The sequence below is a fragment of the Mesoplodon densirostris genome, chromosome X (genome assembly GCF_025265405.1).
Source record: "Mesoplodon densirostris isolate mMesDen1 chromosome X, mMesDen1 primary haplotype, whole genome shotgun sequence".
In the NCBI taxonomy this organism is placed as follows: domain Eukaryota; kingdom Metazoa; phylum Chordata; class Mammalia; order Artiodactyla; family Ziphiidae; genus Mesoplodon; species Mesoplodon densirostris.
Window position 1 is genome coordinate 109,364,586 of NC_082681.1, and position 23,416 is coordinate 109,388,001.

Consider the following 23,416-nt stretch of genomic DNA (forward strand, 5'->3'; position numbering starts at 1 on the left):
TTCCCAGGAGCCCATTTCAAGGATTTGTCCCAATAGGATTCCCTTTTTTTTTTTTTTTTGCATCTCCTATGGGCCAACAACATTAAGTGGCCAATCACATAAACCAATTCAATTGAAAGCACAGCCTGTTAATTAATGTAATGATGGGTAACTTCAGACTAAATAAGTTAAATAATATCTTTGAGAAAAGTTTTTTTCTTTTAATTCATTGACCCAAATTATTCAATTTATTTGCTTTCCAGGGCTATAACAACCTAATGGTTTTATCACTATCTAGTTGGTGTTTTGCTAGGAGATAAGGATAAAAGCAAGTGTGAGGATCTTTTAGAGAAGAGTTGATGAACATTTAGGAAGGATGTACTTGAGTGAGGAAAGGAGAGAGATACAGAAAGGTTTGCCACACCTAAAATGAGTTATATTTGCAAAGTGCACTGCACTACTTTTACCTTACTTCTTCTTGACATGTTTACATCTCCCATTCTGATAGCTACCCACCAGAGCTGATGATAAGTCACAAGAAGACATCATTTCACCAGTGCAAAACCCAGGCTACTCAACCAGTGGCATGGTCTTGGGTTCAGTTTGACAATTAAATTCAAGTCACAATAGGCTTTTAACCAGAACAAAGTTAGTTAACTTTAAGAAAGTATACAGGACAAGTGAAAACATAGCCAGCGCAGTGATGACAGAGTGGAGGTCTTGATACCAAGGTGCAGCTTCTGATGGACCCATCACCCTGCATTTGAGTCATGTGTGGTCACAGGGACAAGACTGGGTGAGTGCAAAGCACATCATCATGCAGGGAAGCCATCAGTTCTGGTATCCTTTCAGTTTTTCCACCTAACTAGCACCTAGTGTCCTCAGAGCACCCCTTCTCCAGTGCAACTGCATCTCATCAATACTGATTTTTCATTACTCAATAAATAATCTCAACAAAGAAGGACAGTTACTTGGTCCAATGAACAATAACCTCAGCCAGATTCTCAGTTATCTTGGATCGAGTATATTCTTAAATATCTCTTGATTTAGTGTGACAAGAGGAAAGGCCATAAACTCTTTATTCCCAACCAGAAATAGCTTTTTGGAACTCAGATATAAAAGCACTCAGATTTAAATACAATCTTCAGTTAGAATGTGCTTCTTCACTAAAATAATGAGAAATATATTCCATGTGAGCTTTCTTTCTACATGGAATATATTTAAGAGAAAAGATAACAAAATCCTTTGATGCAAATGGATATTGTTGAATCAACCAAAGTAACTTTAGTCCCAATGTGCGTACCCCAGAATAGTGCTCAAATATTAAAAACTTTCATTGAGCCTTTGTCCAGGGCCCATAGGTTCCTGCCAAATGGGTCCCTGCAGTATAGCATGAAAGCTACTCTCAGCTGTGTTAATCACTTTCCTTTATTAAAGCTCTAAGACACCACTCACTGCTGTGTATAGTTTCAGGAGTCATGATATTTGCCCTCCTGCAGCTCAGTCTAAACCACTGAGGGGAGAGGCAGCTGCTTTTTCCCTGGCAGTAAAACTCCTTGGCTTCAGTCCTCTGTGCATATCCTGAGTTTTTCATCTCTGGAGTGTAGATTTCAAAAATATTCCTTTAGCCTTTTTCTTCTGCTTATGGATGTATCCAAGGCAAAAAAAGGGTCATAAAATCATATACATGATGACTCAAAAATTTCTTCCTATAATTCTCAGACCCCTAACTTGTAATCAGGAAATAGTGACCTGTGTGAATAATTTACTAACCTACTTAGTTCTTTATCCTTCTTTGTCTAGCTTCTATCTATATTCACTGTCTAATGAATTATTTATTAAGATTGCACAGAGTTCTTCTGCTAAAAGATATGTGATTTTAATCTGTACAGCCTTCTATAGCCCTCTGCTTAGAGATTAAACTTTTTTTTCACTTAAAGAAATGTGAGAAAATGGACTTGGCTTAACTTCAAACTACTGGAAACCAAAATGTTTATATACAGCTTTGAGGACATGCCCATTTTTTAACACAGAGAGAGAAACACCTTAAAAAAAATCTTAGGAATGAGTTAATGCAAAGAAAGTAGATGCATAAGCAGCCTCTATTTCCTAAATTTAAAGAAATTGTCCTTGTCTGGCCATGGTGGCCATGGCTTCCTCTGAAAAAAAGGGCCTAAGGCCTTGCCATCCAGGTGATTTGTTTTCTCTAGTCACTCTGAGCACCTGTTAGAAAAATATGTAATATCCTCTGGGAGCCTCAGTTTTGCCTGCTTGGTACTTCATGCTTATTGATGAAATGCAGCTAGCTGTGTAATGAAACCCAAATAAAAAAAGCCTTAAGGGCTCTGTTCTAATACATTGTTTATGCTGGAGTGAAAATTGACTGCACATCGCTTGGTTTGTGCAAGTTACTCCCGAAATATTCTTATTCAGGAAATCCTGCAAATAGCAATATTCATCTTGAAAATCACCTCACAGAACCCTTAGCAAGCTGAGAAACATAATCAATGAGATCGTGATGTAGAGGGTGAAAATTAGGCATAATCACAGCCCTTTCCCATCAGTCAGCCCACTAGAAGGCATGCCTTTGAATTTTGATTTTCAAATGTACTCTCAATTTAGACACCAAATATGTTGATTTTAGATTAAAGAAATGATAATTGAATGCTAAGAACCAGGAACCAGTTAAATTTTCTATGAAGGGTCTTATGCTTTTAATCTTTAATGAATGCTTTCAATAATGACCTGGAGATATACTACTTATCTGACATGAAACTACCTAACTACTGCTTTCCAAACTTTTTAAAATTTATTTATTTATTAATTTATTTATTTATTTTGGCCGTGCTACGTGGTATGTGGGATCTTTCTTCCCTGACCAGGGATCAAACACGTGCCCCTTGCACTGGAAGTGCAGTCTTAACCACTGGACTGCCAGGGAAGGCCCCCAAACCTTTTATTTAAATATGAGGTGGGGAGGGGGCACATAATTTTATGTTGTCTTACTGACTATATTATGCTCATATTGATGACAAGGAGGGTTTTTTTCCTCCCGTCAAGCATGACTTTCCACCTGTGGTCCATTAAAAAGCATGACAGTGTTGTACTGACTCTTCCTTACCGTGTAAGACACTTAATTGTCCATGATGTCAAATCCACACTGAAAAGTACCAGAGGACACAACTGTAGTGACTGAATGTTAAAGTATCCGAACACCAAAATCCTTCTCTGCATGTGTTCACATTCCTGTGAGTGTTGTCAAAGAAAAATTGCATGGGACAACTTAATACGCAAGTAAGACTTTATTCAAGACTATTGCAATAAGGGAGAGAGACTGAACTCAACTCCTCTGAAAGAAAAGGCAAGAAAGATTTTAAGTGTTGGGATGAGCTGGGGGAGAAGTACTAGAGGACATTGACAGGGAGGTTGGTTCTTGTGATTAGGCCATCTGTGTTTGCTAGCTGTCACTTATTGAAAGTAAACTACTGTCTTCCCACAGAGACTAGGCGATACGGTACTATCCTTCTGCATGTTTACATTTCAAAAGGATGGCTCCCAGGTCCTTGAAAAAGCTATTCCTGGGTTGTAAAAGATTTACATCTCAAAAGGGCAGAGAAGGAATTTATAATAGAAAGTTTTCTAAAGTAAATGTGCTAAGAAAAGAGATGTCAGTCCTATAATCAGGAAGAAACCTATCTAAATTTTAATCAAGCTAAAGGAGAATGTTACAGCCATCTTTGTCAGTCCCTTTTTTGTTCAAGGGAAACTAGGTGTCTGATTGAACAACTTAGGAAAGCTACTTCATGTAGTTCATTTTCGAAGTTTTCTGTTGTTGAAAGACTAGTTGAACTGACTCTGAGACTTGGGTGTTAGAGGATATTTGCTGGATGGTGTGAGCAATCAGGTATTTAATGAGGGAGCTTTTTATGCAGGTAAGAAGAAGAAAGACTAATTGTTAGAGCAGACTGTAAACCCAGTTTCTGAGGCCAGAGGGTAGCCACTTAAGAAAATTCCTAGATGTTGTGCTGGAAGCATTTTTAGATAATGGAGTGAGGATGGCAGTGGCCATTTGATGGATTTCTTGGTTTGCAGCTTGAATGTTTCTGGTGATGGCACAGACATCAGAGAGGTTTTAGTAAGATTGTCCACAGTCATGGTTATTTCCTGGGGCAGAGCATGAAAGATGTGGGAGTTCTGGTGAACTTCCTGAGTAGCCCACACAGCAGCAGCTCCAGGCATGAAGATTGTCCATACATAATCTACTGTGCTGATGAGTCTTTTGAAGTATATTTCAAGTTATTCAGCTTCAGCTCTCAGGGCTTCTTTAGAGCCTAGGGGGAAAAGTTTAGCTCCAAGACAATGTAGACTCTCAATAAGGATCTAGACAGTCAGCTTTTAGTTCTCAGTCACGCCAAGACAGGAGAGTGGGAGAAAGATTGGAAACATTAATTTGGATAGCAGTGGCCAGATATTGAAGGAAATGAGAATAATTGAGAATCTGGTAACAGCTGTAAGACAGCAGGATCCAGTCCAATTTACGGGTAGGTAACAAAATCATGTACTCTACAAAGAAAAGTAAAATAGCTCAAAGGCAATGAACAGGGCCAGAATCTGATAACCCACAAAGGTATGCTATAGTTTTCTATTGAAACATAAAAATTTTCCATACAGTAACCTCCCATTTGATCAAAGATACTCAAAGTAAGATTATTCTTGTTTACAAAATAAGGCTGAGCTCTTTATTTACACAGATGCAGCAGGAATAATAATTTACCACATAGGCCTTTTAAAGTTTGTTTTGCTGAAATTTTTCATAAGGAATTTCAGTTTTGACTTTTCAAAGCCTCATGAGATTAAGAAGCCAAGCCAAGAGCTTGAAATCACATTTTACATGCCGTGCCTGTAGATTTGGGTGAATTCTTCTATTCTTGAAGTCCTTAAAATATCCTAAGTTTTCCTGGGCCTGCCAGGAAGTGACCTTCCTTATTCACCTGTAAGGCTGGGCATCCTGTAAGCCAGGTACTAGGCCAGTTTTCCCAAGAGGGCTTTGTAAGTATTGTCTCCATAAAATTAACTGTGGTTTTCTAAAACTGTCTGGTCATATCTGATTCTATGCACATCATTCTTAAATATGACATTCCAGTCAAAGCCTTGGTTATATAATCAGTTTTCTCAATTATGTCCTGTTACATAAAGGACAGATTCTTATTGAACCTGTGCAATTAAATATATTGCCATGAAAATAAGAATACTTGATAAGAGTTTCTGAGTTCTGGAGGGATCAGGCAGGGAGAAAAGATAAATGTTTCATTTCTCTCCAAAGAAATGTAATCTACTAAATTACCATGAGTTATAGATAGGGTAAGTAAAAAGAAAAAGGAGTTCTTAATGTTAAGAAAACGGAACATTAAAGCATCAACCATATTCCCCAAAAAAACCCTAATCAAATCATCCTTCATCAGTTCATTCAGTTCTGTGTAATTGATTCTTGTTTTACTTGATCTTGGGTTAGCAGTTTCCTAAAACCCATTAGCTTCTCCGCTAGAGTTCTGGAAATCCTGAGTCAGTCCAGTGGTATGGTCACAAAGTTATTTAAACAAAGCTCTCAGAAGCTTGTGCCCTAGAGTACCTGGTGTAGTCCTTTCCAAGAGTTTAGGAGATAGTCCCTTTTTCTTGACGATAAGCATCCTGGCCTGTAACTGACAAGAAGCACTTTCAGGGAAGCCTCCAAATAAAACAACAGCTATCTGTAAATGACAGAAGTCTTCAAATAATCATGGTTAAAGATCTGATGAAAGTTCATTTGACAAGGAAATGTTGTTATTTTTGTGGCACACACCATTTTAATGTAATAACTGAAGTTACTACTGATAACATTATACTGTCATTGTCTAATATTAGGCAGAGCAGCACCAGGTTATACCATGAACAGCAAGGGCATTAACACATTTCTAGGAACTTCATATAAGTACTGTAATATTTATATTAATGACACTTGATCTATACAGATATAACCTAGGGATACATTACATGCAACTCAACATATCACATAAACCTAATTATTCTTAATCTATTTTTAGAAGGTGAGAGAACAAATCCTTTGAGATTTTCAAGGCAGCTTGAGATCAAGATTTCATTTAGGATTTGATTTGTGGAAGACATAATATCAAAGGTGGTCAAATACGTGAAAAGGTTTGAATACTTGGTGAAATAGGATCATGGGTCACTGAAACGATGCTTGACTACCTATTTAACCAAAGTGACAATAAAAGATTCCAGAAATAAATATAGGAGGTGATATGATTGTACAAGACTTTGGCTCTTTCAGAAGTACGATGCCTCAATTCTCTTAAATAACCAAGGACATGATAAAATCTACACAAAGCACAGGAAATAATTCTTATAAGACACAGAATCATTGTTGCCTAGGTGGATTATTCCAAAGGTAAAGAAAAATCTTTTACAATCTCTTATTAGGAACAGACCAATAATCCAAGAAAACTTTGTCATTTTAATAAAGAGAAGATTAAATTCTAGTTTTGCATTAGTATACTGTTGATACTAAAAATCATCTTTTAAAAGCTTTAAAGATATATCCATCCAATCATAGCCAGCTTTGACCACATAACATAAAATTCCTTTTCCACAAAACTACAACTTTCTGTGTCTGTTCAAATTTTGTCCTACATTTCTTCTCTTTTTCCTTCTGGAACAAGCAGTCATTTTACCTTAGGACAACATTACTCCCTTCTTGCTTAACAAAAACGCATGCTACATACCTGGCATACAATGCATACAAAGTTGTTTATCTTGGACGTTGTTGTTTCTAGAGATTTTATTTATGTATACTGATCAATAGTTTTTAACCATTAGTAAATTTGATTTTACAGAGAAAACCAGGAAGCAAATAAATTTGAACTGTCACATACTAGCATTTTGTAGCAGACTAGCAAATGTAATGAAAATAAAATGAGGTTACCTGCTCAATAGGAGGGCTAAAACTTCCCACCAGTAATTGTGGGAGGAGACTTTTTAAGATTTTCTTTGGACTTAATATGTAATCTTGTGGGAGCTGTGGACTAAAATTTGGGCGAGTGACTGAAGTTATGCCAAGGGGCTATCTGGGGTGTCTCCAGAGCCCATCTGAGTGTATAAAATATCTAGTTTGTCTCTAAGTAAACTTTTCAGCTTCAGATAGTATAAAATATCTAGTTTGTCTCTAAGTAAACTTTTCTGCTTCAGGTAGTTACTTTTGGGGTTCCTACATCCCTTGAGAGCCGCTTGCGGGGGCGGGGAGCATAAAGCTTAAATGACTAAAGGGAGTTGGGGAGATGGAGTGGCGGGTGAAAAGCTTGACAGGGGTGGACAGAGGGGTGGACAATTCAAGGGAGCTGAAGGGAACATTGAAGGTGATAAAAGGAGAACAGAACAGTGGAGAGGATGGGAAGGGGGGAGAGGTCTTAGATGAGCCAGTTTAGGGAGAGCCTAAGTTTCCCAAAGAGACCAAATGAAAATTCCAGATTATCTTTGGTAAAATCACGCCAACAAGGAGAGAAGCGGACAGCTCCATAGTAGTAGTCTTCAGAGAAGGAGAATCAGAAGACTGAGAATTTCCCCTGGAGAAGGGAGGAACCCCAGTAATGGCAACAAAGAAAGAAAACCCAAACGAGATCTCTACAGAGAAAGACTACTCTAAGTACCAAAGAACTGAAGCTCAACCGAATGAGATCTCATTGAGAATTTTTCATGTTCTAAGCCAATGGTAGCTTTCACACAAATAAGCTTGGGACTCTAACCCAGCCTCAAGAGTATACCCAGAATCCTAAGAATCACAGTGTGTCCTTACCATGCTTCCAAAGATTATCATCTTTGGAAGCACTGGATTCTGAGTTGGACTGCTCAATGGATCCCCAGTCAATCAGTCAGGAGTGTGGATAGTTCACAAAATTAGCTTTTCAGAGGTTAATGTCATCTAGTTCATTGTTTGGAGTGAGATAATTCAAGTGCAGATAGTTACTCCCTTAGATAGACGTGTACTAGCTCACGTTAAATTGAATAATATATCTGATTTAGTTTACTTTTATTTTTTAAGGACTAGTGTTGGGAAGGTGAGGAACAGGGAAGAGGACACTGACCTCAGCCTAATTATCCTCTAATCCTCTTTCTTAGGAAAAAAAAAGTTTCCGTGTTTTCTATTAGGTATGAAAATATTTCTGTGGAATGTGTATTGAAAAACAGTGGGTGAAAGCTATTTGACAAAAAGACACAATATTCTCATTCACTATGCAGCTAGACAGAGGTTTTCTGAAAATTTAAAACTCCTCTGAGCTTAGGTTTGTTCTGGGCAAGAGTATAATTCTGGCTCTGATAAAATCTTGAAGATTGTTGAGGTTTGTGGGTACCATATTTGAGTGAAATTAGGCATCAGCTTTTCTCTTTGAACACTGGGCAATCAGAATTCTTCCTCTTACTTTCCACCCCCTCTACTCAACTCCAAAATCCATTGCTGAGTTGAAGTAGCATGATAATGGGGAGAGAAACAAAAGACCCAAGTTCGAATCCCAGCTCGGACACTTATTGGCTTTATGACATTGTTTAACTCACTTACCCTTCTTAACCTGACTTTCCTGTTCATTAAAAAATGAAAAACACGAGCCAATTTCCCTGGGACACTATTGGATTAAGGTAACACTGAGGTGGGAACACATTTTCCTAAGGCAATAGAAAAAAGACAGTGAATGAGAACTCTCCTTTTGTAGCTGGAATTTTGACAAAAGCCCTTAAAAAGAAAAATCAGGCTTGCAAAATACCCCCTCTTTCAAAAGAAATCAGCAAGTTGCTACCAGAAAACCACTCCAAAAAAGACTGCAGATAGTCATGAGAGTTTCATCATTCACCAAACCGAATTGCCTATATAAGGAGAAGAATATAAACTTGAAAAGAGTTTCTTGAATTGAGAATTTCTGGAATGGACAATTCAAGTAAGACTAACAATTTATTGGCCAAGAAGAAGCAGGTGTGGCTTTTACTGTTCTTTTCCTTATAAGGGAGGGGAGGAGGTCAAACCTCCCTGCCAAGGCAAGGAGGAGGGCTCCAACCAGACCTCTATTACAGTGGTATTCAGACTATTCTTCTTATAAACCTCTAAAAATAGTTTAGAAAACTGAGTATCTGCTAGCACGTTTTAAAGTTGACATCCATTTCCCCCCTTGGCATATTGTAAATATTGACACTTAAAAAGTGTTACATTACTCTTTTGAATGGATCCAGTGGAATCCAAATACCATAGCAATATGATATCTACCATCACCCACTTAAAAAAAGAATACACAGGGGCTTCCCTGGTGGCGCAGTGGTTGAGAGTCCGCCTGCCGATGCAGGGGACACGGGTTCGTGCCCCGGTCCGGGAGGATCCCACATGCTGCGGAGCGGCTAGGCCCGTGAGCCATGGCCACTGAACCTGCACGTCCGGAGCTTGTGCTCTGCAACGGGAGAGGCCACAACAGTGAGAGGCCCGCATACTGCAAAAAAAAAAAAAAAATACACAAAACAAGGTCATCATTAATAATTAGAAGTTTCCTATCAGTCCTCTTTCTTCTTTAAATCATATTTCCAGTCCACTTCCCTGAAGAGTTGTATCCTAATGTAATACATATTTATGCTATGAAGTCTTTTATTAACCACTCTGTCATACTTCTGTATGACAAATACACCCATGCGGTTTTAAATTCAATTTTTAAAACAATTTTCTGTGACTATAAGGTTCTCAGTATTTTTTAAAATCCTTTAGATTGAGTATAGCTACAATCATTAATAATAAAGATACCAAGTAATAACCAAATTGCCTAAATATATGTAACTTTTGATAAATAATTATTAAACATACCCAGTAGATTTTTGGAAATGAATCTATGAATGAGATGGCTGAGTAAGTGCATGATGGTACCTTGATTAAAGGGGGATTTCAGTCATTAATATTTTGAATTCTGTTTCGATTTGGCATAAATGTGTCTTAGGTAAAATGCACTATTGAGATACATCAGTTTGTAAAGTTGGAGGACTATCATTAACTAAAAAGTAGAAATGATAATTGGAATGATGTGTGTACCACAGGAACAAACCCAGACAAATCCCTTGTAGAAGCTGAGAATCTGGAAACTGCACAGCTACAAAGTGTGGTTCCCTAGACCAACAGCAGCATCACCTAGAAGCTTATTAGAAATGTAAATCCTTGGGCCTCTCCATAGACCTCTTTTTTTAAATTAATTAATTTATTTATTTGGGGCTGTGTTGGGTCTTCATTTCTGTGCGAGGGCTTTCTCTAGTTGTGGCAAGCGGGGGCCACTCTTCATCACAGTGCGCGGGCCTCTCACTATCGTGGCCTCTCTTGTTGCAGAGCACAGGCTCCAGACGCGCAGGCTCAGTAGTTGTGGCTGACGGGCTTAGCCGCTCCGCGGCATGTGGGATCTTCCCAGACCAGGGCTCAAACCCATGTCCCCTGCATTAGCAGGCAGACTCTCAACCACTGCGCCACCAGGGAAGCCCTCCATAGACCTCTTGAATCAAAATAGATGTGAGTGAAGATCAAGAAACTGTTTTTAACAAGCCCTCCAAAAGATGCTTTCAATTACTAAAGTTTGGGAAGCTTTGGTCCCAAGACAGCCTCCTGGAGGATGTAACGTCTGAACTGGATCTTTAAAAGATGAGTAGGAATTGATAAAGTGAAATGTGTGTGAGGGAAAGGAAAAGGGTTCCAGAGAGAAGAGGCAATAAGGACCAAGATATGAAGTGATTAATGGCATGAAGTATGGGAAGGAAAATAAATACAACGATGTTGTAAGCCCAGTTTGGGTGAGGCTTGTATGCCACTAAGGAGCTTAGACATTATCTTCGAGAGATGTGGGAGCTATTAAAGGGAGGTGACTGGCGAACTCTCAAATTTGAGGAGTGTCAGACCACAAAAGAGCAGTCAGGAGATGATTGTGGTAGTTGAGGAGCAACATGGTCCAGGATGAGGACTTTGGTAGGAGGACTGAAGAGGAGGAGATCATTTAAAGAACTGTATTTCAGATTATTGCTGGTGACCCATTGCTAAGTCATGAGATCAACGTAATAAATAAGGTAGTGTGTGGCACAATAGAATATAATCACATTATCATATTGTATTTATTGCATGTGGTATGGGTGTTTTGTAAAAGTGTCATTTTTGTTTACATATTTCATTTTTGTTTCTAATTTTGAGAGAATATGCATGGCCCTTTTATACAAAATGACTTAGTACTCTATCAGTAAGTTCATACTGGGTTATTTATTATAAGGTTGAAAATGGTTATTTATTATAAGGTTGAAAATGAATTCATCCTTCAAGACAAACTTTAAAAGAGTAAATCATTTTCTTTATTGAAAAAGATAATACTTTCTTGTGGTACAAAATTCAAATCCTCCCTTGAATCTCCATCTTTCATCCACTCAGTTTCTCTCCCCATAGGTGCCAGGGTTATCGGTTTCTTCAGTAGCACTCCAAGGATAGGACGTGAGTGTGTGTTTGTGTATATATTCTTTCCTTCTCTTGTCTTCTTTAAAAAAGAAAGACACACACAAAAAAAACAAACAATTGGTAGGATACTATAAACACTGTTTCTGAATAGTGTTTTTTCCCACCTAATGATATATACTGACAATTATTTTCCATATTAGCACTTTAAGAATGTTCTCATTTTTGCAGTTGAATACTATTGTATTCTAAGGATGTACCACAACTCATTTGACCAACGTTCCAATTAATGAACATTTAGTTGGTTTTCAAGTTTTGCTCCTGCAACAATATGACAATGTATAACTTTATGCTCATGTCATTTCTCACATTGCAAGTATCCCCATAGGTTAAGTTCCTAGCAGTAAAGTGACTAGGTCAAAATGGCATTTGTCATTTTAGTAAATATGGCCAAATTGCTCTTCATAGAGCACTCCCATCAGTAATATGAAGGAGTTTTTTCCCAGACACCTTTGCCAACTCATTGTCATCAACCTTTTTGATCTTTGCTAAGCAAGAAAAAGTGACATCTCATTGTCATTTGAATTTGCATTCTTTTGAGTGAGGATGAACTTTTTTCAGTATCACAAAATGTTTCTGTCATTTGTAATTTCCTTTTCTGTGCACTGTTTGTTACATTCATTTCCAATTTTTTCCCCTATAGGTTATTGGTCTTTTTCATATTAATACAAATACAGTTTACAACTTGAAGTTAAAAAAATGTTTTTTAACAAGGATTTTAATGAATTTTCCTTATGACAAATAGATTCTGGTCTGGAGGTTATAACCTGAAAGTATTAAAACAAACCTTTGAATTGCATAGGAATGGGTCTTTGCCCTTTTTGGCAAACAATCCTGTACAGAATCACAATGTGATGACAAATTATAAAGTAAGTACAGATTTAATTTTCTCAAAAAATTTGGAACCAGTGTGTAAATATTTGCCTTCTCTGTGTATCAGTCTAGCTATTCGTAATGGCTATGACAGGGTTTGTCTTTTTAAAGCACTTGTGTCAACTGGCTCCCATTCTTTCAAAATATTTCCTTAACTGAAGAAGGCTTGTAGGTTCTTCCTGCGTTGCATTTTCTAACCAAGTCTTAAATAACTATTTAGAAGCTTAAAATTTTATTCCCACACCTTATTTTTCCTTTAGAAAATAAAAACTGCACTTTTCCAATCTTCCAGACCACCCATCGTGGTTTGCTATTTGACTTGCCGGTCTCATTAGCGTCCTGAGATGTAATTTATCTAGATCAAGAGAGGCAACTCTGAGCAGCTGGGGACTTTCTAATCTCTTTACCCATCTTGGGCACCAGTTCCCTCTCATAGTTGTTTGTTTTATTCTTTGCAGTCAGAATATCATCCCTCTTTACATACGGAAACAAACCCAATAGGAATTCAAGGGTTCCCACTTCTATTTTCCATTCACTAATATTATACCATCTTCTCCAAAAGCAGACCTATCCTTTCCTTGATCATTCTATTGGTCAAATATACCTTTAAAAGCCATTTAGTCACCCTCAACCATTTTTATACTTTGTTAAAATTATGCTTTTACTGCACGACAGTTTTAATTTTTTACTTACCAGTCTTCCATTCTCCGTTAAGAGCAAGTTTACATAATGATACATTGGAGTAGGTTATGTGAGAACATTTGAAACAGTGTTAGCATTAGTTTTTTAATTTCCCTCAAAAGAAAGCTCTGCCCTGCACATGGATACCATCCCTTTCTCAGTATGTGTGAAGGAGAAAAATGGGAACAGTTCTAACAGTTTTCAAACAACTTCTGTTTAAGTGAATGAATGAACCACCTGGTTTACCAACTATATTGCCCAAGGGATGGGTTTGATTGGCAGACAGAATGCAGGGTGGAAACAATGGATGTTAAATGAGGAAGCTTTTGAACTTGCAAGTCACCACCTTTGGTGGCAGTGAGTGTTTGTAGAAAATAACAGGCTGGGTTTTCAGATACTTTCAGAAATGCTGTGCACTTGCCTTTTGCAGTACTCAAAAAGTACCATTTTTCTGATCATAGCTTAAGAAAAATACAACCGCCTTTCTTACTTCTCTGTCTCAAAAAAACTATATCAGACTTCCCTGGTGGTGCAATGGTTAAGAATCCGCCTGCCAATGCAGGGGACATGGGTTCGGGCCCTGGTCCGGGAAGATCCCACATGCCACGGAGCAACTAAGCCCGTGTGCCACAACTATTGAGCCTACACTCTAGAGCCCACGAGCCACAACTACTGAGCCCGTGCGCTGCAACTACAGAAGCCCACGTGCCTAGAGCCCGTGCTCTGCAACAAGAGAAGCCACCGCAATGAGAAGCCCGCACACTGCAACAAAGAGTAGCCCCCGCTCACCGCAACTAGAGAAAGCCCGCGCGCAGCAAGGAAGACCCAATGCAGCCAAAAATAAATAAATAAATATATTTTTAAAAGCTATATCCATGAAGCTGTTTATTCATAAAGCTGTATCACTGAAAGATAAATGTTATATTATCCATAAGTATAGAAATGAATTAAAATTCTAGGCTTAACACTTACCCATTCCCAATTCTAGTATACACCACGTAGAGCCATGTTTCTCAAAATTTAATGTAGGCGGAGTAACCTGAGAATCTTTGTCAGATGCAGTTCCTTGGTGATACTGATGCCACTGGTCTGGGAACTACACTTTGAGAAACATCGTGATGGATTCTTAAGTAGGCAAATAGTCATAAATATAAGAAATATGCAGGAGGAGACGTATAGATATGTCTTGGGGGTCAGATACTGACTCACACAGATGCAACTTCTTTATTCCTCACTGACCTGCATAAGCTTCCCCCATGTTGGGTAGTGAGAAAAAAGGATCTCACTCTGAAACAAATTTACCAGTCTCTTTATATGAGTTGGTATCACTTGGATAAATTGCCAGTCTTTCAGATTCCTTTAACCTCCTGCTCCTAAGATGACACGTGGATTGACAGGTGAGAGAAAATTACATGGCATACATGACCTACAGGCCTCAGAGCCGGTCTCTGTACTCTCCTTGACCCTCTGGTCTCTGTACCAGTGCCCCTTGTGTGCCTGGTGAGTGTGTCTACCCTACTGACTTCATGGCTGGGAACTTGTATTTTCATCAGGAAATGCCATGCTCTGCTTATTTAATTCTATTGGTTGCTAAAGGAATCCTTAAATCTGTGAGTTACCACAGAAGAATACTTAAAATTCTAAACACGTAATTATGACACCTCTAAAAACAAGTATGACTATGGTTATGGGTAAGGATGACTGCCAAGAAGTTACAGCAACGTAAGGCCACTCATTATACTTTTCTGAGGGGGGAGGGTGTGGACTTGGTGTTTACAGATAGAGTATTGTATCAGGTGCTGTGGGGGAAAACAAAAGTGAGAGAAGCTATGGCCATAATCTTTGTGAGTTTATTTTAAAAGGGGAGGAAAAAGACAAATACACAGAAAAATCGTTTAACACTAACGAGAACACTTTAAGAAAAACTTTTTTTTTACAACTTTATTGGAGTATAATTGCTTCACAATGGTGTGTTAGTTTCTGCTTTATAACAAAGTGAATCAGTTATAAATATACATCTATTCAAGAAATACTTATTTTAAGTAAAGCTATTTTACTGTTCATTTGCCATCTCATAAACTTATACCAATTTAAACTTCCACTCATATTTAAGAGTTTAAAAAACTACTGAAATGATTGATGGAAATTAATTTAAAGATGAATACCTCTAATGAAATTCTATAGCATTCTAAAAATAGTGCTTTAAGGAATTGCCATGGCAGTATTTCCTCTTGAATATACAGTTCTGTATCCTGAGATTTCACTTATTATATTAATTTCTGTGTCATTGAGAATAGGTATAAATTATAAATCTAATTAACAAATACAATTCTAGGTTGTATATTAAAAGTACTCCTTTCATCTAAGAGACAAAATTAGCTGACGTTACTACATTCTTTAGTCAGTTATACATGACTTAGCAATCACCTTCGTATTCCAAATACTTCCAAATTACCACCTATCTGCTGTTCTCCTTTTCATGTATTTCTCTCATTCTTCCTGGCTATCCTTCAAGAAGTAGCATTAGTATAACCAGACATATTCATTTACGTGTTGGAAAAGAAATATGTGTATATATTATGTATGGAGTTACACATATTATGGAGGATACCAAATACTTCAATATATATCTGATATACATATTTTGAAAAAGAAACACCTTAGTTGTAAATTAACTAGTTAAATTATCACCCAGTATAAATGCATTTAATTTGCTCTATAATTTCAAAACAATATATATTAGAAACTGAGAGTTTGCATGCCCAATACTTCTGATGCCACAGCTTCCAATTTCTGAATACTTCATTACCTCCTCTGGAAGTAATGAATATTTAGCAATTACTCATCATAAGAAAGCACAATGTGTATAGTTCATAAAAGCAGCCATAATTATTTAACTTGGACTATTTTAATAATAGTTTTAATTTTAAGATTAAAAAACTCAAGATGCATTTATAATAATAACTGACTATATAACATGCTAGTCATTCAAATGAAATTGATTTTCTTGAAATTAATAATTCTCTCAAGCGTTCAAAAGGCAAAATATGGAAGCACTCACAAGAAAGTATAGGATATAACTAAGATTCTACTTATTGACCCATGAAATTACAAAGCCATGTGTGCATACTTTTAATTTTCAGGACTTTCTGAGAGAACTTTTGTGAATAGCAGGTGGAGAAAATATGGATAGATAAGCATCTCTGTCTTTTACATTATTTGTAGTAGATAAGAAACATAAAATTAATAATTCATGGTAACATTGATTGCAATTTATCATCTAGTATTAACATAGTAATAGGTATTAGTGATTTACATAATTGGAGAGATAACACAAATACAAAATTAGGCACACATACATGTACATTCCTATGCTTCACTCAAAACTAGAATGTTATCTGAGATTATATCATGCATATGACATTATAGCTAAAGTCAGATCTATTAGAGACAGCATTATTCTTTTATTGTCTTTAATATCTTCAATGAGTCAGTTATGAATAGAAACATTAAGTTTAACTTATGACTAAGTTAAATAGAATTTTGGACACCATATAAAATAAGAACAATGATTTAAAGTGCCTTTAGGATAGAGAAGTAATCTGTTAAAAAGTATTTCTGATTTGAATAGGAACAAAACAATAGGGTTATGAGTTTCCATATGAGTAATCATTAGGTTGTTTCCAATTTTTCATTAATGTGAACAGTGCTGAAAGAACATTCTTTGTAGGTCTCCTCATAAACCATGTGACAATACCTAGAAGTAGAACTGCTGGCTCATCAGAATATTCATATCTTTATTATATATCGTAAATTGCTTTCCACAGCAACAGGAAATGGCACTAATGTATTACATTAATTTGCATATCGGTGGTTGAACAGTTTTTCATGTTTCTCAGCCGTTCAGATTTTTCTATCCATGAGTTGACTCTTCACATTCTTGGCCCAATTTTCTGTTAGATTGTTTGGTTTCTCTTACAGATGATATGAGTTCTTTGTATATTCTGGATTCTAGCAGTTATATGAATCTAAAATACAGGGCCATAGTTCCTTACCCAAAACCTTATCATTGACTTTACAGGAGACCAATGAAATATGCTCACCTTGCTGCAATGGTAGAAATCATAGAAAGTTGCAAGGCTATAAAAACTAAGTATGGCAGAGTAATTGAAGACCTAGGACCCAAGATGAAAGCTAACATGTTGTGTGAACCAAAGAAGGGGCTTTAGTCCATCATGTGTTATTTTCCTTCTTTTCAGAAACCTTCATGTTTGCTTTGTTTTCTATACGTGTTTAAGGAAAAGCTATTCATAAGAGAAATCTTGGATGTTTTTGTTGCTGTTTTTTTTTTAAATACAGGCTTAGTTCAGCAACTCATTTGATTCTTTGAGTTTACAAGTTATTGAAGAATTTAGAAAGAGTTGTTTTATATAATGACTATAATTTTGGTACAACACTTAACAGTAAAAACAAGGCATCTTTAATTTTTTTTGAAGTGTATGTCAGTCATGAAGTCAGAATTGAATTGCTCTTTGCTTTTCAATGAAAATTTTCCTAACTGCTGTTTTATATTTTAAAAAGAAACTTCTAGTGTTTAATAATACTTACTTTTTTAAGGACTATGTCCATTTACCATATGGATGATAATTTAGGGTTGTGCCATATCAGTTAGAAATAATGCAAATACCATTAGCCAAGGTGAATGTACAAAGCAAGGAAAAGATGATGCAGGGACCTGGGAAAATTACTTTGTTATATATGTCTCTCTATTCTGAAGAATCCACTGTGTTCCTTAATCCCTTTGGGTTATTTAAAGCAATGTTTTTAGGAACAATTCAGCTGGAAGGGAAACATGCAATTATGGTTAGAGTTCATTAGAACCACATTCAAATGTGGTTTAAGAGTCATAGTGTGCATAGTAGTGCATCTGAAAAAAAATACGTAAACATCTGGCACTGCAAACAGTGCTCCATATAAGAAAAAGGAAAAAGGAAAGAAAGGTGTTCATATGAAATCATACTATTTCATGTATACTGGAAATGTAGACCATGAGTAGATAGACATTCTTTCATTTGTTCATTCACACATTCAATAATTCAGTGGTTCTCAATTAGTGGTGATTTATTCTCCAGGGGAATTCGTCAATGTCTGAAGATATTTTGGGTTGGCACATCCGGGGAAGGAGGAAGTGCCACTGGCATCTTGTGAATAGTGACCAAGGGTGCTGTAAAATATCCCACAATACACTGGGCAGCTGCCTGCAACAAATAATTACCCAGACCAAAATGTCAGTAGTGCTGAGGTTGAGAAACCCTGATTTAAACTAAAAGTACACATTAATCAAAACTACTTTAGGGCCTCCCTGGTGGCGCAGTGGTTGAGAGTCCGCCTGCCGATGCAGGGGATACGGGTTCGTGCCCCGGTCTGGGAGGATCCCATATGCCGCGGAGCGGCTGGGCCCGTGAGCCATGGCCGCTGGGCCTGCGCATCCGGAGGCTGTGCTCCGCAACGGGAGAGGCCACAACAGTGAGAGGCCCGCATACCGCAAAAAGAAAAAAAAAAAAAAAAAAAAACTACTTTATTCTGGTTCTAAACCCTGTGATTCATCAAATAAACTCTTGTATATTTGTACCATACTTAAATTAATATAACCTATAGTATAGTAAATAAGTATGCAGGATATGCATCAGACAGACCAGGGTTCAAATCTCACATCTACCATTTGTTAGCTTGTGCCTTAAGTTTCTTAACCTCTCATGACTGTAGTTTTCTAATCTGAAAAATGATAATAATGTCTGCTGAAAGGCTCTGCAGTGGAGATTGAATGAGATTACTTAAAATGATTAATGTTAAGTGCATAGCAGAGTGTTTGTACTTGGTAAGTTCTCAATAAGTGGTAGCAGTTAGTATTACCTTTGCATATACTAAATCATTTGATCCTGACCTACTATGAGTATCCTGGTCACATACCATATTTCATTGTTTCTAAGACACCACTGATAAGAATATGCATCGTTATTTTATCTGTCACTAAGAAAAAAGTGCTGCCAAGTAGACTATGGCATACCATCATTTGTAAAATGTATCCCAATTCAGAGCAGTATATTTGTGGAAATAAAATGTGGGTCTTAGAAATGATTCTTGTCAAGCCCGTCAGCGAGTCTTCTTATGTGCAACTGAACAAGGCTACCATTAACCACATGCAGCTTTAAATTCACTTAGAAGGCTACAGGAACAGAAGCACAGCTTCCCAGGAAGGCGGGATCAGACATCTCTCTTCAGTGGGCTTAGAATACACAGCAGTTTGTACAACATTCACTGAGCCATCCAAGAGCTACTCTCTTTGCAGCACCTGCACACTCTCAGATGATAGTTCAGGTAAAAAGAAAGCAGACTCACACAGTGGTGCTGGGTCAACCCTGGCCTAGAAGCTTCATGGGTCCCAGGAACTAATGTCTTATAACACAGACAGAGTTTCCAAGATCCTTGAAAGGTACATGCTCAGTTACAAGAGTTACTGCACTCAGGGGATCCCCAAAACTATCACTTTCCCTTACACATTTGTAGTTCAAATGTAGAACTCCTAAGCCAGGTGTAATTTACCAGTCTTTTTTTTTTTTTTTTTTTTTTTTTTTGCAGAAGCAATGCTGCCTACTAACACATTTGACATTCCTATTTTATCAGGTTTCCAGGGAAAATACAGCTAGAAAGTTCTTTGAAGGTCAAAGTCTGATGCTGAGGGGAAAAAGTTGTTTTTAACTCTTTATCCACAATAATCTCTCTCACTTTCATCCATTTTATAATTAAAGATACGGAAATTAGGGAATTTAAGTAACTTGCCCTAGCTCAGGAATTAATAAGCCTAGAACTCACATGTTCTTATCCCTAGTCTGATTACTTCCAAGAACACTGTAATACATCAGAGCAGGAGTCAGCAAACTATAGTCCAAGGGCCAAATTCAGTCCACTGTGTCTTTTTGTAAATAGTTATTGAAACACAGCCACGCTCATTTGTTTACATATTGTCTATGGTTGCTTTTATATGATGGTGGCAGACTCCAGGTATGACAGGAACCATATGACCCACAACACCTAAAATATTTGTTGAGCCCTCTCTAAAGTATAACTATAAATTGTTTGACGATGTCTATGTGTCTATATAAGGATGTAAAAGGCAAAATGTCACTTGTGTTTTATCTTTAAAAATATAATTTTTCTGTGTACCTGAAGGTTTTTAGAGTCACAAATGCCAATCCTAACCATTTCTCTAGATCAGCCGTTGGCTAACTTTTTCTGCAAAGAGCCAAATAGCAAAGGTTTTAGAACATGTTTTAGGATTTATGGGCCATATGGTCTTTATTGCAATTAGTCAATTCATGCCAGGGTTGGAGTTTAGATAACCAGACTGAAGAGCCCACACTCTTCACCACTAAGGACTTAGGAGCATAGTAAAGCCTGGAGAACACCAGTTTCATTGAATGAGACTGCTTCAAGCAGTGTCCTGTGCTATTAAACCAGATCAGGGATTTAGTCCTCATTTAAGAACTGTATGTATAAAGATTTTTGGAGTAAGTACATTGGGCTTCAGCAAGCAAGTACTTCCCTCCAAGCAGTGTAGATTTAACAAACCCTCTTGGGAGTCTGCTCATAATTACTGTCTACTCTCTGCATTCTTTCAGTCTAATCTTAACACAGCAGCCAGAATGATGTTAAAAAGTAAGTCAGATCATATCACTCCTCTGCTGAAAACCCTCCTATGCTTCCTAATATCAGTCAGAGTAACAGCCCAAGTCCTCACCTAATTGCCCTGCAGGACCTACCCTCCCCCATCTCTCTGGCTTGCTTCCCTTGCTCGGTAGACTCCTCTTACCCTGGCTTCCTTATACTTGTATTGATCATGCCAGACACACACCTGCCACAGGGCCTTTGCACTTGCTGTTGCCCTTGCATGGATTGTTCTTCCCTGAAACACTGCTTGATCCATTCCCTCACTTCCTCCTAAAGTTTACTCAAATGTCACCTTCTCAGGCTTTTCCCCTGGAGGCACTTTCTCAAATGTCCACCTCCCACATTCCTTTAGCTCACACATACACCTCCTATCCCCACTTGATGCTTTGTTTGTTTTGTTTTGTTTTGACTTTAGCACTTTTCATCCTTGGATGTGCCGTAATTTATATTTTATCGTCCATGGTTCCCATTAGAATGTAAACTTCACAAGAACAGAAAAATTTTGTCTGTTTTATTGACTGTTATATATCCAGTATCAAAATAGTATTTAGAACATAATAGGTGCTCTTATATTCAGTATATATTTACTGAATGAATTGATTAGTATGCTGGGGAGGGTTGGGTAAGGTTTTGTTTGCCAAAGGCATTCTACTGCCAAAGGGACTTTGAAACCCCATCTTTATGAATGGAGGGCTTCTACAAGTGGCTTCTGGATATCAGTCTCATTACCTGATGGTCACACCTATGTCCACTCTTTGGTTGGCCTTGAATATTCTGAGTGTGTACCTTAATAGATTCTATCTTCTTGGCTTCAAAACACTTGCCACTTTAAAAATCAATATGGCATTATATTTTGTATATTTGGCCAGATTATTTTTGAAATCCATAAATCTCTAAATCAGAAGAAAACCTCCCTTTGGTGGGCTGCCCTTGATTAGCTCAGAATGGAAAGAGAGAACCTGTCATTCTTTGTCAATCAGCTTGGCACGTACTTGACAGGCTGCAGTTACAGTGAAGGAGAGCCGTGTTGCTGTGGTCTAGCAAACCTAATTGTAGATAAATAAAAGAATAGTCACTCAGCATGAGGGAAAAGAGAAAGAAACTCAGCTGCACAATGTTGTGTTTTTCCATCCATCAGCCTTCATTTGCCAGAGTCTGCCTGACAATCAAAGCCAGAGAAGTCAGGCTCTAACACAATATTGATTCCATTTCATTTTTCGTTTCTTGCCACCCTTTTTAGCAAACAGTTTGTATATGGAATGAGAGAGAGTGCAGTCAATATATGTGACTAGAGCCCATTTATTTTAAAGGCTTACTTTGTTTTTTCTTCCCAGAAAGCCATATATTTGTTTGCTTGTTTCACTATAACATTGTAATTGTCAGCTCTTGCTGCAGTAACAAGTGACCCCCAAATTGCATATCAGCAGCAGCTTTACTCTACACTATGGGTCAAGTTCAGATTTTCTCATCCTAGGCTGCGGATCTGCTCCAAATGTCTTCTCATTCCAGAACCCAGGCTGAAAGAGCAGCTTCTTTATGATACATTATTCTCTCATGCTGGAAGGCAGGAACTAGAGGTACTAGCAAATCCTGAATTGCCTTTAAAGACCTAGCTCAGAGCTGTCATGCAGTCATGTCTGCCCACAGTCCATTGATCTAAGTGAGGCATGTGGTAAAGCCCAAAGTCAATGGGGAAGAGAGTGTATTCACCCACCCTTTTTATGTTGTGATATATATATTTTTTATGTATATATACACACATATATATATACATACATATTGATATATTCTAAGGTTAGCAATAAGTAAAATGATAGAAATATAAATAAATTTAAAATAATAAAGGAAAACAAGGCAAAATGTAGCTCTCTTATATTATCTTTAGCAGCACCAAATTTCTAGTTTAAAAAAAAAGTGTGCAATCAGTTTAATATTGAATTAGAAATACAGTAGTCAATGAATAAATTCTTAGAGAATGTAAGTGTACATTAATTTGCATATGAATTGCTACTTTCATCCTCAGAGGGGTTGTTCAGTCTTTTTTACCACTAACCGTTGCTTCGCTGCTCGTCAGACCAACACCACCAGCAATATTAGTAATGCTGTCTAATAAGAAATAAGACTGAAGGTGCTTAGAGAGTTACTCCATTTTGAAAACCTATCAAGGCTGGATTTTTTAAAAGTACACTGCAGTATTCTCCTAGTATTGATGAAGAGTTATTCCTATTACCTATTTAGTAAAAATTATATACTTAAAATTGTGCATGAGATTTTAGTGAACTGTCAATACTATGTTGGAAAAAAAAACTCTAGTTACATCATAAGGGTCTTAACTCCTGGTGTGCAATCTTACATTACAGGGGATATATTAAGAATAAGGCAGAGGGAAAAACTTAAATGGAAATGTTCTATTATTAGAAGTGAGGTTTTTTTGGTTGAAATCCCATGAAGACTTTCTTGTCTGAATGTTCTTTGAAGTTGAACACTTTCTAGTTAGAAAAAACTGGCCACTATAATTAGCTGTGTTTCCATTTTAGTGGTGACCTCCTGCACCTTATCTTAAATCATATAAAGATGTGAGGGCATTTGTGAGATAAAAGA

The 23,416-nt window shown here is 37.3% G+C and overlaps 1 protein-coding gene across 1 annotated transcript in view; it reads left to right on the plus strand.

Moving 5' to 3' along the window:
• Positions 1–23,416, plus strand: part of DMD (dystrophin) — a 1,698,782-nt gene that overhangs the window by 937,374 nt on the left and 737,992 nt on the right. The window lies entirely within an intron of this gene.